The 12,494-nt window shown below is 58.2% G+C and overlaps 1 pseudogene; it reads left to right on the forward strand.

Moving 5' to 3' along the window:
• Positions 1-4,249: 4,249 nt before the first annotated feature.
• LOC135404843 (zinc finger protein 721-like) overlaps positions 4,250-12,494 on the forward strand; it is an 89,992-nt pseudogene continuing 81,747 nt past the window's right edge.

Raw genomic sequence — 12,494 nt, forward strand, 5'->3', positions numbered from 1 at the left:
CCCCCCCCAAAAGTCCCGAGCCCCCCGGAATTCCCAACTCCCCCTTAAATCCTCCCTCTGATCCCCCAAATGCCCTGAATTTTCCTGAATTCCCCCCTGAATTTCCCTCTGAATTCCCACCAAATCCCCACCAAATCCCTTCCCAAACCCCCCTCAGAATTCCCAAATCCTCCCTCTGACCCCCCAAATGCCTGGAATTTCCCCCTGAATCCCCCCAGATTCCCTGAATTTCCCCCCACATTCCCTGGGTGTCTCTGAATTTCCACCCAAATGCCCCCAAATCCCCTGAATTTCCCCCCAAATTTCCCCCTGAATCCCCCAAATCCCCAAATTGGAATTCCCAAACCTCGAGGGGCTTGGGGGATTTGAAGGCAATTTGGAGGGAATTGATGCGATTTTGGAGGGGGCTTGGTGGGGAATTGGGGAATTTGTCGAAGGGTTTTGGGGAATTTCTGTGGGGATCCTTGAGAGAATCTCAGAAAATTCCCATGTTGAGGGATTTTGAGGAAATCTCTGGAATTTGGGGCGATTTGGGGAAATTGTGGAGAAGTTGGAGGGAATTGGGGAATTTTTGGAAGGCTTTTGGGGGAAATTCTGTGGGATCTTGAGGGGTTTGGGGTTGACTTGCGTGGACTTGAGGTCAATTTTTGTGGATTTTCAGAAGGTTTTGAGGGATTCTTGATGGAATTTGCGGGGGTTTGGGTGGATTTCAGGGGAATTTTGGTGGTTCCCTCACCCCACTCGGAGGCAGCTTTCCCACAGCTCTGGCTGGAGGGGGATTTTCGGTGGATCTTTGACCGATTTGGAGTGGGTTTGGAAGGATTTTTGCTCCATTTCAATGGATTTCAGCTCAGTTCTGCAGGATTTCCTGGGATTTTGAGTGGATTTCAGGGGGATTTTGAGGGACTTGGATGGATTTTGATGGCGTTTTTTACGGGATTTGGGCGGATTTTGCTGGATTTGGGGCAGTTTCGGGGGAGGTTTCGGTGCTTTGCTCACCGTACTCTGGAGCTCAGGGTGCTCTCTCTCCTCTTCCGCTCCCTGAGCTCCTGATGTCGAGTCTCTGTGGACTCCTTGAGCTGCTCCCTGGACTCCTGGAGTAGCTGGTTCTTTTGCTCCAGGCTACGTTTTTCTCTCTGCAGTTTCCGGAGTCACTTCTGGGCCTGGCGCAGCTTCTCCCGGAGCTCCCACATCTGCACCCAGAAGTCCCAGGGCGAGAATTTGGGGGGGCACAGGGGGCTCCTGGGGGGACACCCGGGGTTGGGGACATCAGGAAAAAGAGAGAAAAAAGAGAAAAAACAATGAAAAAAGAGAAAAGAGAAAAAAGAAAAAAGAGAGAGAAAAAAGGGAAGAAAAGAAAGAAGAAATAAAGAAAAGAAAGAAAGAAAAAAGAGAAAATAAAAGAAGACAGAGAAACAAAACCCCAAACAGTCCGATCCTCCCCGCCGCAAGGACTACAACTCCCACAATGCACCGCGCAGGCGGAGGGCGGGCCGGGGCCGGGGCCGCGCGCTGATTGGCTGCGGGGCGGGTCTGTAAAGGCGGGGGGCGGGCAGAGCGGGCGCCATGTTGGCCTCGTGGCGTGAGGGGGGAGAAGGTGCCGGTCGCTGCACTTCGCTGTGAGAGCTGGCGGGGGGCGGCGAGAGCGGGGTCTGGGCATCCCCTCGGGGCTGCGGGGAGCGCGGCTGTGGGTGGGAGGGCCGGAGGGCTCGGGAGGGCTTAGCGGGGGGGTTCGGGGGTTCCCGGGAACGTTTTGAGGGGTCCCTGAGGGGGTTCGGTGTCCTGAGGGAACTCAGGGGGGAGGTTGAAGGTCCCTGAAGGGGTTTGGGGGGCTCTGATGGGGGTTTTGGTTTCTGAGGAGATTTGGGGGGTCCCAGGTGGGCTTTGGGGGTCTGTGAGGAGGTTTGGGGTTCCTGGGGGGCTTTGCGGGGACCTTCGAGGCAGTTTTGGGGTCTCTAGGGGGTTTAAGGGGTCCCAGGCGGTTTTGAGGGTCCGTGAGGGGGATTGGGGGTCCCTGAATGGGCTTGGGGAGTCTCAAGTGGGTTTTGCAGGTCACTGAGAGGGTTTAGAGGGTGCTGGGGAGGGATGAGGGGTCCTTGAGGAGGTTTCGATGGGTCGAGGGGGGGATTTCAGGGGTTTTGAGGGGATTTTAGGGGATCCCCTAAAGCCCAGCAGTGGGTTCAGGGGGTCCTCCAGCTCCCAGGGGAGGGGTCCTAGGGATGCCCCCCAAAATCTGGGGGGGAGATGTACCACATCTGGGTAAGGGGATCCCAGTGCCCCCAGTATATCCCAGTGACCTCCCAGTGACCCCCTCAGTATGGCCCAGTAACCCCCTCAGTGACCAGCCAGTGTGTCCCAGTGACCTCCCACTGCCCCCCAGTATGGCCCAGTGATCCTGCAGTGAGCACCCAGTAACCCCCAGTATGGCCCAGTAACCTCCCAGTGTCCCCCCGTGTGTCCTGGTAATCTCCCAGTAACTCCCCAGTTCTCTGCCAGTGCCCCCCAGTGTGCCCCAGTTCACCTCCAGTCCCTCCCAGTGCCCTCCCAGTGTCCCTCAGTAACACCCCAGTCCCTCCCAGTGCCCCCTGGTTCCCCCAGTGTGTCCCAGTATCCCCCAGTAATCCCCCAGTGCCCCCCAAAGCCCCCCAGCTGTCCCCAGCGTGTCCCCAGATGCCCTTGGCCTTTCTGTGAGTGTGGCGGGGAGGGGGGATGAGTTTGGTGTCAGAGGGTCCAGGGGGATGAGATGGAGCGTTGGGGACATCAGGAATGGGGTTTGGGGACAGTGGAATTGGGGGTGTCAGGGGGGGAACTGGGGACACCAAGAGGGTCTTCGGGACATCAGGGATCACCTGCTTGTGGTGCAGCCCCTCCTCTCCCCCACAGGCCCCATTAAGCCCCCCCAAATGTCCCCTAACCTCCATTTTCCCTTTAATCCTCTCCCCCCACAGATCCCTTTGATGCCCCAATGCCCCCAAAACCCATTTTAGCTCCCCCAAATGCAATCAAAGACCCCCAAAACCCCCCAAATCCCCATCCAACCATCCCCCCGGATCCCTTCAGATCTCCCCCAGCCCCCCTTCAAATCCCTTCCAACCCCCTCAAAAAGGGATCACCCGGCAGCAGGAGCACAGTGGCTGTACTGGGGGCACTGGGCTGTACTGGGAGGGCACTGGGGGGGGCTCAGGTGTCCCACGACAATGTGGCCCAGCTCCAGGAGAGATCGGGGGAGCAGTGAGGAGGTACTGGTCTGTACTGGTCTGTCCTGGTCTGTCCTGGTTTGTACCCCCAATCCCCAAAGCCCCTCCCCAGCTCCCCCAGGACCCTCCCGCACCCCAAATCCCCCCAGGCCCCCCCGGCCCCTGACTTGTTCCTGCTGCCCCTTGAGCATCTGCAGCTGCTGCAGAACCAGGCATTTCATCAGCAAATGTGCAGGTGACCCCAAGCTGGGGTGTGTTGATGTGCTGGAAGGCAGGAGGGCTCTGCAGAGGGACCTGGCCCAGCTGGATCCATGGGCTGATTGCAAGGGGATGAGGTTCCAGCAGGCCAAGGGCCGGGTCCTGCCCTTTGGCCACAAGAAGCCCCGTCAGCCCCCCGGGCTGGGGCCAGAGTGGCTGGAGAGCAGGCAGGCAGAAAGGGAGCTGGGAGTGGGGATGGACAGGAAGCTGAACAGGAGGCAGAGTGTGGCCAGGGGGCCAAGAGGGCCAATGGAGTGAGGAAGTGTGGCCAATGTGTGAGGAAGAGTGTGGCAGCAGGAGCAGGGAAGTGATTGTTGGGCTGGAGTGAGCGCTGGTGAGGCCACCCCTGGAGTGCTGTGTCCAGCTCTGGGCCCCTGAGTTGAGGAAGGCCCTGGAGGGGCTGGAGCAGGAGCAGAGAAGAGCAGCGAGGCTGGGGAAGGGAGTGGAGCACAAGTGGTGTGAGGAGAGGCTGAGGGAGCTGGGGGTGCTGAGGCTGGAGAAGAGGAGGCTCAGGGGAGACCTCCTGACTCTCTGCAAGTCCCTGCCAGGAGGTTGGAGCCAGGTGGGGGTGGGGCTGTTGTGCCAGGAAGCAGCAGTAGGACAAGAGGGCTGGGTCTGGAGCTGTGCCAGGGGAGGTTTAGGTTGGATATTGGGAAGCAATTTTTTGCTGAGAGAGTAATCAGGCCTTGGAATGGGCTGGGCAGGGTGGAGTGGAGTCCCTGTCCCTGGAGGTGTTGAAGGTGAGAGTGGATGTGGCCTCAGTGCCATGGTCTGGGAAGCACAGCAGGGTTGGATCCAGGGCTGGACTTGATGATCTCGGAGGTCTTTTCCAACCCGGCTGATTCTGTGATTCTCTGATTGCCATTCCTGTGGCAGCACATGCTTGAGGCTCCATCCCCAGGGTGAGAGAGATGTCTGTCCATATCTATCTGCAAGGTTAGTCTGTAAATGTGTGGTGTTAGCAAAGCAGGCTGAGTTGTGGGCTGGTTGTAGAAGGAGAAAGAAGCCCCCAGCCCAGTGCAAGCAGGCAGCCCTCAGCTTGCACATGATGTCCCCTCCCTGCAGGTTCCTGTCCTTGAGCCCAGGCCCTGAGGTGAGGCTGAGAATAAGTGCAAGGCAGAGGTGCTGCTGAGGAAGGAGAGCCCCGTGGTGGGGAAGGCACAAAGCTGTGTGTGCCCATCCCCGAGCAGGTGCTGTGTCCATCCCCTGTGTGCCAGGTGAGCTGGGGCTTTGCTGCAGAGCTGCGGGCGCTGATTTGAGCGGCTCCAAGTGCTGAGATGGTGGGCACCCAGGAACACCAACTGTGCCTGGCCACGGAGCCTGCAAGGAGGAGCAGAGACAGCCCTGGCAGTGTGGGGGGCCAGGTTGTCCCTGTGCCTTCCCCTGCAGGCCCTGTCTGTCCCTGCTGGGCCCTGTCCATCCCCATCAGGTCCCTGCCCGTCCCCCCGGGCTGAGCTCCCCCCAGGAAGTGCCGTGGAGCTGAAGCTGCTGCCATCCCCCCCCTGCAGCCGCTGCCCCAGCCAAGGGAGCAGCAAAGGCAGGGCCCGGAGCAGAGGCAGCAGCAGGGGAGCCCTGGGGGGGCCGGGAAGCTCTTGTGTGGGTCAGGAAAGAGGCGCTGGGCACGAGGCCGGGGCTGTGCTGAGCAGGCCCAACCCTCACATCCCCCCAGCCAACGCCGGCTGCCCGGGGGGCTTGGGAGGGACCCCCAGCCCGTGTGCCCCACACTGAGCTGGCAGAGAGAGAGCCAAGGGACAGACCACGGGCAGGGCCACGGGGGAGGGACAGGCAGGGCCATTGCAGGGCCACGGTGAGGGCACAGCCTGTGGCAGCAGAGCTGCCCAGGGCCGGGGGCAGCCGGGGCTGTTGGGACCAGCCAGTGCTGGGGCCGAGCAGAGCACGAGGCCTCTTGCAGAGCCCTGGAGCAGCCTCCCACTTGCCAGCCCCGCCCTGGTGGGGTGACACTGTCCCCTCCCTACAGGACACTCCCCCAAAAAACTTCGTGGGGGCCTTTTGTGTCTATTCCTGGTTGGTGATTCCTGCTGAGGACCTGAGGGAGCCTCTGCAATCCCATCCATGGGACACAGTCTCCTCTGCAGAGCTTGACTCCCTGCAGACTTTGCAGGGAAATCTGTGCTGGCAGCCTGAGTATGTCAAGACCCCCCACGCTCCCCCCCAGGATATTTGGGACGAGTTCCCCCTTCCTGGGCACCCGTGGGATGGGGGGCGATTGTTCTCCTGCTGTTGCTGTTGCTGCTCCACCCCTGTCCCGGCCCTTCCTGCCGCTGTGGGGTGAGCGGAGCGGCCACGATGGGAAAGGGGGGAGAGGAGCGAAAAGAGCGGGTGGGACCCCCAAAGGGAGCGCGAGGGGCGGTGGGTCACCCCCAAAGGGAGCTGGGGGAGCGGGGTTTGGGGGGCCGATGGGGAAGGGGTGGGAGAGGGGGGCTGAGGGGAGGGGAGGGAGCGGGTTAGGGTGGTGTGGGGGTGCCTCGGTGTCCCCGTGCCTTGATCACTGGAGAGTAGGGGAGGCTGGAGAGAGGGGGGAGCTGTGAGAGCCCCGAGAGCTGGAGAGGGGGGAGCTCGGGCCCCCTGTGCCGAGCCAGCGTTCAGGGCCCTGCTGTTGGTGCCAAATTGCCCCTGGTCAGGCTGAGCCCAGAGCCCGCCCACGTGTCAGGGGGCCCGATCCGCTCCCTGCTCTCGTTGCCCTGGGGCAGCCTCTGGTGTCCCCCCGCCCGTGGGGCTGTTTGGGTGCCTGGGGCACAGCCGGCCCTTGTGCAGGGCTGTGCCCTTGGGGGCTGTTGGGGGTGGGTGGGAGGTGGTTTTTGGGGGCCGGGCTGGGTTGGGGTCAGAGCCCTGGTGGTGGGTGGGGGATGCGGGTCCCCCCACGATGGGGGTTGGTGTTGCTGGGTCAGGCCCCGCCGGCTCCATTGTCAGCCCAGTGCTGATGGGGGGGACACAGCGGGATTGGGGCCCCCCAGGAGTGCCGGGGGTGGGTGTGGAGCCCGGGAGCTGCCGAGTGTGGAGGGCGGAGCGGGGAGATGCCGGAGCTGGGGGACCCCCGGGAGCCTGGAGGGGGGAGCACGGAGAGGGAGGAGCCCCGGGACCCTCAGGAGCCTGAAACGGGGGGCATGGAGAAGGGGAAGCCTGGACAGTGGGGACCCCTGGGATCCCTGGGACAACAGAGTGGAGAACCTGGAGAGGGGGAATGTCTGGGAACGTGACCCCTCGAAGGCGAGAGTCAGAGAAGGGACCCTTGGGACCCCCAACACTGCCAGCATCCCTAAGGGGGACCCCAAACATCCCAGACAGGGGAGACCCTCCAACCCCAGAGGGGAGAGACCAGAGAGGGGGAACTTCTGGGAGAGATTTTTTTTGGCTAATCTTCATATTTTTGGAGTATATTTCATCTGAATCTCAAGTTTTTGCAGTTTGAGGGTGTGGGGCTCTTCTTGCTATTTCTGAGGGGGTTTTTGCCTGAATCTGGGTGGTTTGGGTTTTTCTGGGCTGAATCTTGGTGTTTGGGAGGTTTTTATGGTCACAGGATGCCCGGTGAGTTCTAGAGATGGACTTGGGCAGGAGGAACCCCCAAGGCAACGTGCTCAGCCCTTGTTTCCCCCCCATCAGGATTTGTCCTTCCCAAAGCTTGGGCAGATGAAGGAGGCTGCGAGGAAGAGGAAGATGCCTTGGGCCCCCCAGGCAGGTGAGGAGGCAGTCAGTGTCCCTTTGGGCGGGTGTTGTGCTGGCTCTGTCAGCCCAGCATGGCCCCGGCTGCAGGACAACCCCGCTGGCGCCGCCGTCCTGCCGGGGCCGGAGTTGGGGGGATGTCCTTGGCCTTCCCTGTGGGCCGGAGGCAAATCCCCTCCCTGTCCTTGTTGCTTCCTGCCCCAGGCCCCGAGCTGAGGACGGAGAGCCCGGAGGACAAATCCCCCCGGCAGAGCCTGGTGGGAGAGGCCGTTTTGAAGGGCTCCCCGGCGCAGGAAGGCAGCAGGGAGGAAAAGGGCCGGAGATCCCCCCGCAGGAGGGGCTCCAAAGCCAGCCCAGGGGGCTCTGAGGAGGAAAGAGCCAGCCTGTGCCAGGAAGGCGGCCGGAGCTTGAGCCAGAGCTCTGACCTGGTGGTCCCTGAGCAGCCTCCCAGCAGGGAGAAGCCCTTCAGGTGCTTGGAATGTGGGAAGAGCTTCAGGAAGAGCACGAAACTCCTTGCCCACCAGCACATTCACACTGGGGAACGGCCCTACACGTGTAGGGAATGTGGGAAGAGCTTCAGGGACAGCTCCACCCTGATCCGACACCAGCGCATCCACACTGGGGAACGGCCCTACACGTGTAGGGAATGTGGGAAGAGGTTTCAGTGCAGTGGGAATCTCCTCAGGCATGAGCAGACACACACGGATGAGAGGCCCTTCCACTGCACCGACTGCGGGAAGGGCTTTAACCAGAACTCCACCCTCGTCACCCACCGGCGCATCCACAGCGGGGAGAGGCCCTACAGCTCCAGCCCCCGCACCCACCATCTTATCCACACTGGGGAACGACCCTACAGGTGCTCGGAATGTGGGAAGAGGTTTAAGACCAGCTCCAATCTCCTCCTGCATGAGCGAACGCACACGGATGAGAGGCCCTTCCGCTGCACCGACTGCGGGAAGGGCTTTAAGCGGAACTCCCACCTCATCACCCACCGGCGCATCCACAGCGGGGAGAGGCCCTACAAGTGTGGGGAGTGTGGGAAGAGCTTCACCCAGAGCGGTACCTTGACCTCACACCAACGGACCCACCAGTAAGGGGAACCCTACGAGTGCCCCGACTGCAGGAAGAGCTTCGGCCGCTGCTTCCACCCCGAATGAACCCCCTGATGGGGAGGCAACCCCTGGAGTGCAGTGACTGTCACTCCATCTCTTTCGACCACAAAGGGCCAGTCCCCTTTCCCAGGGGCAGCTTCTTCCAACAGAACCCTTCCTGGGGGTTGTGTGTGGAGATTCCTGCCATGGCTGGGGACGCCCCAAGGTCACTGCTGGAGGTTGAGAGCAGAGATCTCCCCACCAGCGTTGGTCTGGGGGAGTTCCATCCATCTCTAATTAAGAATTATTGCTTTTGTGCCAGCTTGAGTAGAATGGCTTCAACAATTGCTTTAGTGTAGAGCACTGTCCTATCTTACCCTGTACTCCTGGTAGTTTTAGTGTTTGTATTGTGCAGTAAATAATTCTGATGAAGATCTTCTGTCTGATCATTTGTAACCCTAAATAAGTTCATTTCTATCAATAGTTCTGATTTGCCATCATTAAAAGCTGGGGGACAAAAGTGGTTCAGTCACAGCTCTGTAATTCCTCTAAACTGAAACTGTTGGTATGATGCAAGGCTGAGATTGGATCCAGCAGCCCCCAGCACCCCACAGGAAGTTGGGAGCTCAGGGGGGCCACCCCCCTTTGCCAACCCCCCTGTGCCCAAAGACCCCCATGGGACCGTTGGACCCACCAGCCCACCTTCCCTTTTCCACCCTTCTCCCTGTTCCTTCCACTTTCCCATTGTCCCCTCAATCCCCGTTTTCCTCCCGACCAGTTTTGGGCTCCCAACCCCCACTTTTTACCCCCTTTCCTTTGGTTGTTGAAGGATAAAATGAGGCTGCACACACAGAGTTCCATTTCAGGACTTGTTTGCCGACACTTTTCTGTGTCCCCTTTTATTCCTCTTCTCTCGTGAGCAGCACTCAGTGTTTGTCTTTTAGTCCATCAGAATTCCCAGCATGGCCCCAAAGCAGTGCCCTGATCCCACACATTCCCCTCCCCTCACGTGCTGGCTGTTCAGCCACCAGAGAAAAACACAGGCTGGTCATGGAGGCTGGTTCAAGAGCATTTGCACTTGGAGAAACAACCTTCTGTCTCTCCAAGCACTCAGCCAAGGTCCATCCTCCCTTTGTATTCCCATGAACTCAGGGCAGGTGCAGAGTGACTCCTCTTGGTCCCACCTCTGCCCCTGTTCTGTTTGGACACACAGAGTTCACGGCCAAGAGGGCCAGGACCCGGGCTCCTTGTCTTGGGGCTTGTCCCATGTGCTTCCAGAGGACTTGGAATATTGAAACCAGGCAGATTCTGAACCCCTGCTCCTGGTGCTGCCACAGTGCCCATACACTGGCCCTGCAGGCATGGCCTGCACTGACTGGCCAGTGCAGCAGGAGCCGTGGCTGCGGCAGCTGCCGGGATTGCTGCAGAGATGATCCAAGCAATCAGCCCTCCCCTGAGGATTTCTGCATTTCACAGTTTCCTTCATTCACTGTGTCCTGCATCATCCTCCCAGCTTCTGCTTCCCTGGGAGCCCCAGTTTGGCTCTTCTGCCCACGGGAATTATTAATGATAAATGGAGGGTAGGCACGTTTTGATCTGTGATACAACTAAAATAACAAGGATTACTTACAGGGGTGTTACAGGGCCCCTCGCCTCTCCGGTGCCACACGCAGAGCCCAGTGCCGGGGCTTGGTTACAGGGATTCAGGGAGAGGTCCCAGGTTGGACTCGATGATCTTGGAGCTCTTTTGCAACCTTCCTGATTCTGGGATTCTTTTCCCGTTGGAGCTGCAGCACGTTGGCTTTCCCAGGGCAGCTTCCTTTAGGACAGCCTTGCTGAGAGCTTTGCAGCTGATGGCACAGGGATCTGTGAGGAACAGCCCAGAGCAGCTGCTGCCTTAGGTGGGGGTGGGCGAGGGGAAGCCCTCCTGTGTCGGCCCAGGCTGTTGCAGGCAGGCAGTGCTGGGGAGGAACACACTGCAGCCTGGCCCCAGGGAGTGACCTCTGGGAGATGAGACTTTTGGGGAGAAATTGTTCCCTGGGAGGGAGGTGAGGCCCTGGGCCAGGTTGCCCAGAGAAGCTGTGGCTGCCCCACCGTGGGAAGTGTCCAAGGCCGGGTTGGACGGGGTTGGAGCCAACTGGTGTGGTGGAAGGTGTCCCTGCCCAGGTGTTCTGATCCCATTAGGGAGAGATGCCTCAGCCCGAATTAAGGTGTAAATGGGACCATTTGCTGACAGCAGGTGGATTTTATTTAGTACAGATTTTATTTAACAACAACAAATCTTTCTAATCTTCTGTCTTCTATTCTGTAATTCTTATCATCTAACTATGTACATACGTCTAACGAACGTCTGTGCCCTATAAATATGGTAATTATTATAATATTTAAATTTAGTATTACCTATCCTATGTAAGTCTATATTCACAGTAAATATATCTAAATATTAAAAAGGCATATTATATTAGTTAGAATTAAATTACTTTTTTACGTAACTATCAAAAATTAATTAAATTAGTTAACTGACTTAAACCATCTTTGGTTTTTTTGGCAATAATCGAGTGTGTTGTCGTCCTGCAGGGAGTTTCTGGGAGCAAGAGGTCCTGTCTTGTTCATTCCCTGCAGGAGCAGTCAGGCATTGGAATCAGTGTCTCAGGTGGGTGGTGGTGTCAGTGTCTGTGCTGGAAGCACTGCAGAGGTGTCCGGGCCCGCCTGGCGCTGGAGCGGGGCCTAATCCTGGGGCTGTCCCGCCGTGCAGGAGTGGAACAGCCTGCGCAGAGCCCCGAGCGCCCGCCTTTAGCGGGAGAGACGTTTGGTGGGGACAGGCAGCTGCCTGCTGAGGGCCTGGGCCTCCAGCTGGGGAGGCGAGGGGATGAAACAGGAGCCCGGCCTGGAAGAGTTAACTGAGACATCTTGGCCTGCTAAGAAACCCAATATCTGTTTTGCTGGAAGAACATTTTCGGGGCACTGGTTAATCTCATGTTCTGTTCTGGTCACTGGACCAAAGGCCTTATTCTAGAAAGAATAGGAGTAGTACACACACAGTAATAAATTAGGTAACCCATATGTTTGAATAAGATCTAGAAGGCCCAGAGCCAGGATTTTGCAAGCTTGAAGAATTCAGGTCACCTGATTGAAGAGGTCAAATTGAGGAAGACGTCCATGGCGACCACCAGAGGGATGAAGGCTTGAGGAGAAGACCCCACAGTAGAAGACTGGGCATGTCTGGAAAGACTCTGCCCAGAGACCAGCCTACTTATTAATATGTATAATAAATGAGGTAACCCTGTATCCAAAGCGTATAAAATGGCTTAGTTTTGCACTTGCAAGTTGAGCAAGTTTGTCCAGTGCGAGCTGGCTTGCTCCCAACGTTGAATAAACAAATACCTTGCTGCTTAAAGATAAAAGAATGTCTCTGAGCAGTCTTTCGGGCCGATTTTTCGGATTCACTGGTCACATGCAAACAGGTGAGTGGTCAGTGCCCATCCCTGGCCATGCCCAGCAAGGGATCCCCACAGTCTGTCCCGTTTGCTTCATCCCTCCATTGCCAAGAACTTTTTAGGACAAGGGAACTCTGTGCTCTGGGTTTGGAGGGAGGTCCAAGTGCCACTTTCTGGAGTGGGAAGCACAAATGATGGGGTCTTGTGTTCTCTGGGGGGCCAGACTCTGGTGAGACTGGTGTGTGTGCACATGAGACTGGTGTGGGTGTGGGTGGGTGTAACCACCAGTGAACATCAAACCGGAGCACCCACTGCCTAGATGAGACCTGGGAACCATCTCCTGGAGGGATCCACCTGGGCTGGGTGTCCCTGTAGCTCTACATCTCCCCCTGAGGTGGCAGAGCACACAAACTGCCCATCCCTGTGTCCCTTTCTCCACTGGCTGTGCTTTGCTTTGGCCCAGAAACCTGCCGAGGTCCCTTCCAGGATGAGTCCCAGTGCACTGCCCTGCACCGTGGGCCTTCCCCTCCTGATCCAGCATCTGTGGGGCAGCAGAGCTGGGTCAGTGCAGGGACAGGGCTGGCTCTGACAGGGGCCATGAAGCCACTGCCAGGAGGTGACAGCAAGGACAGTTTGCAAAGAACAAATTTAGATAGGGTGCCTTTGCTGGGATCAAGGGGGCCATTGTGACACCAGAGAAAGTCAGGGAATCAATGAGCTGTTGTGACACTTCAGGGTCTCCTGGAACCAAAGGAACCCTGGGACAGTTTGGAACCTCATGGAGTCAAGGGCCTATTGAGACCCTGTGAAGCTGATGGAAGCAGAGGAAT

The sequence above is a fragment of the Pseudopipra pipra genome, chromosome W (genome assembly GCF_036250125.1).
Source record: "Pseudopipra pipra isolate bDixPip1 chromosome W, bDixPip1.hap1, whole genome shotgun sequence".
Lineage (NCBI taxonomy): Eukaryota > Metazoa > Chordata > Aves > Passeriformes > Pipridae > Pseudopipra > Pseudopipra pipra.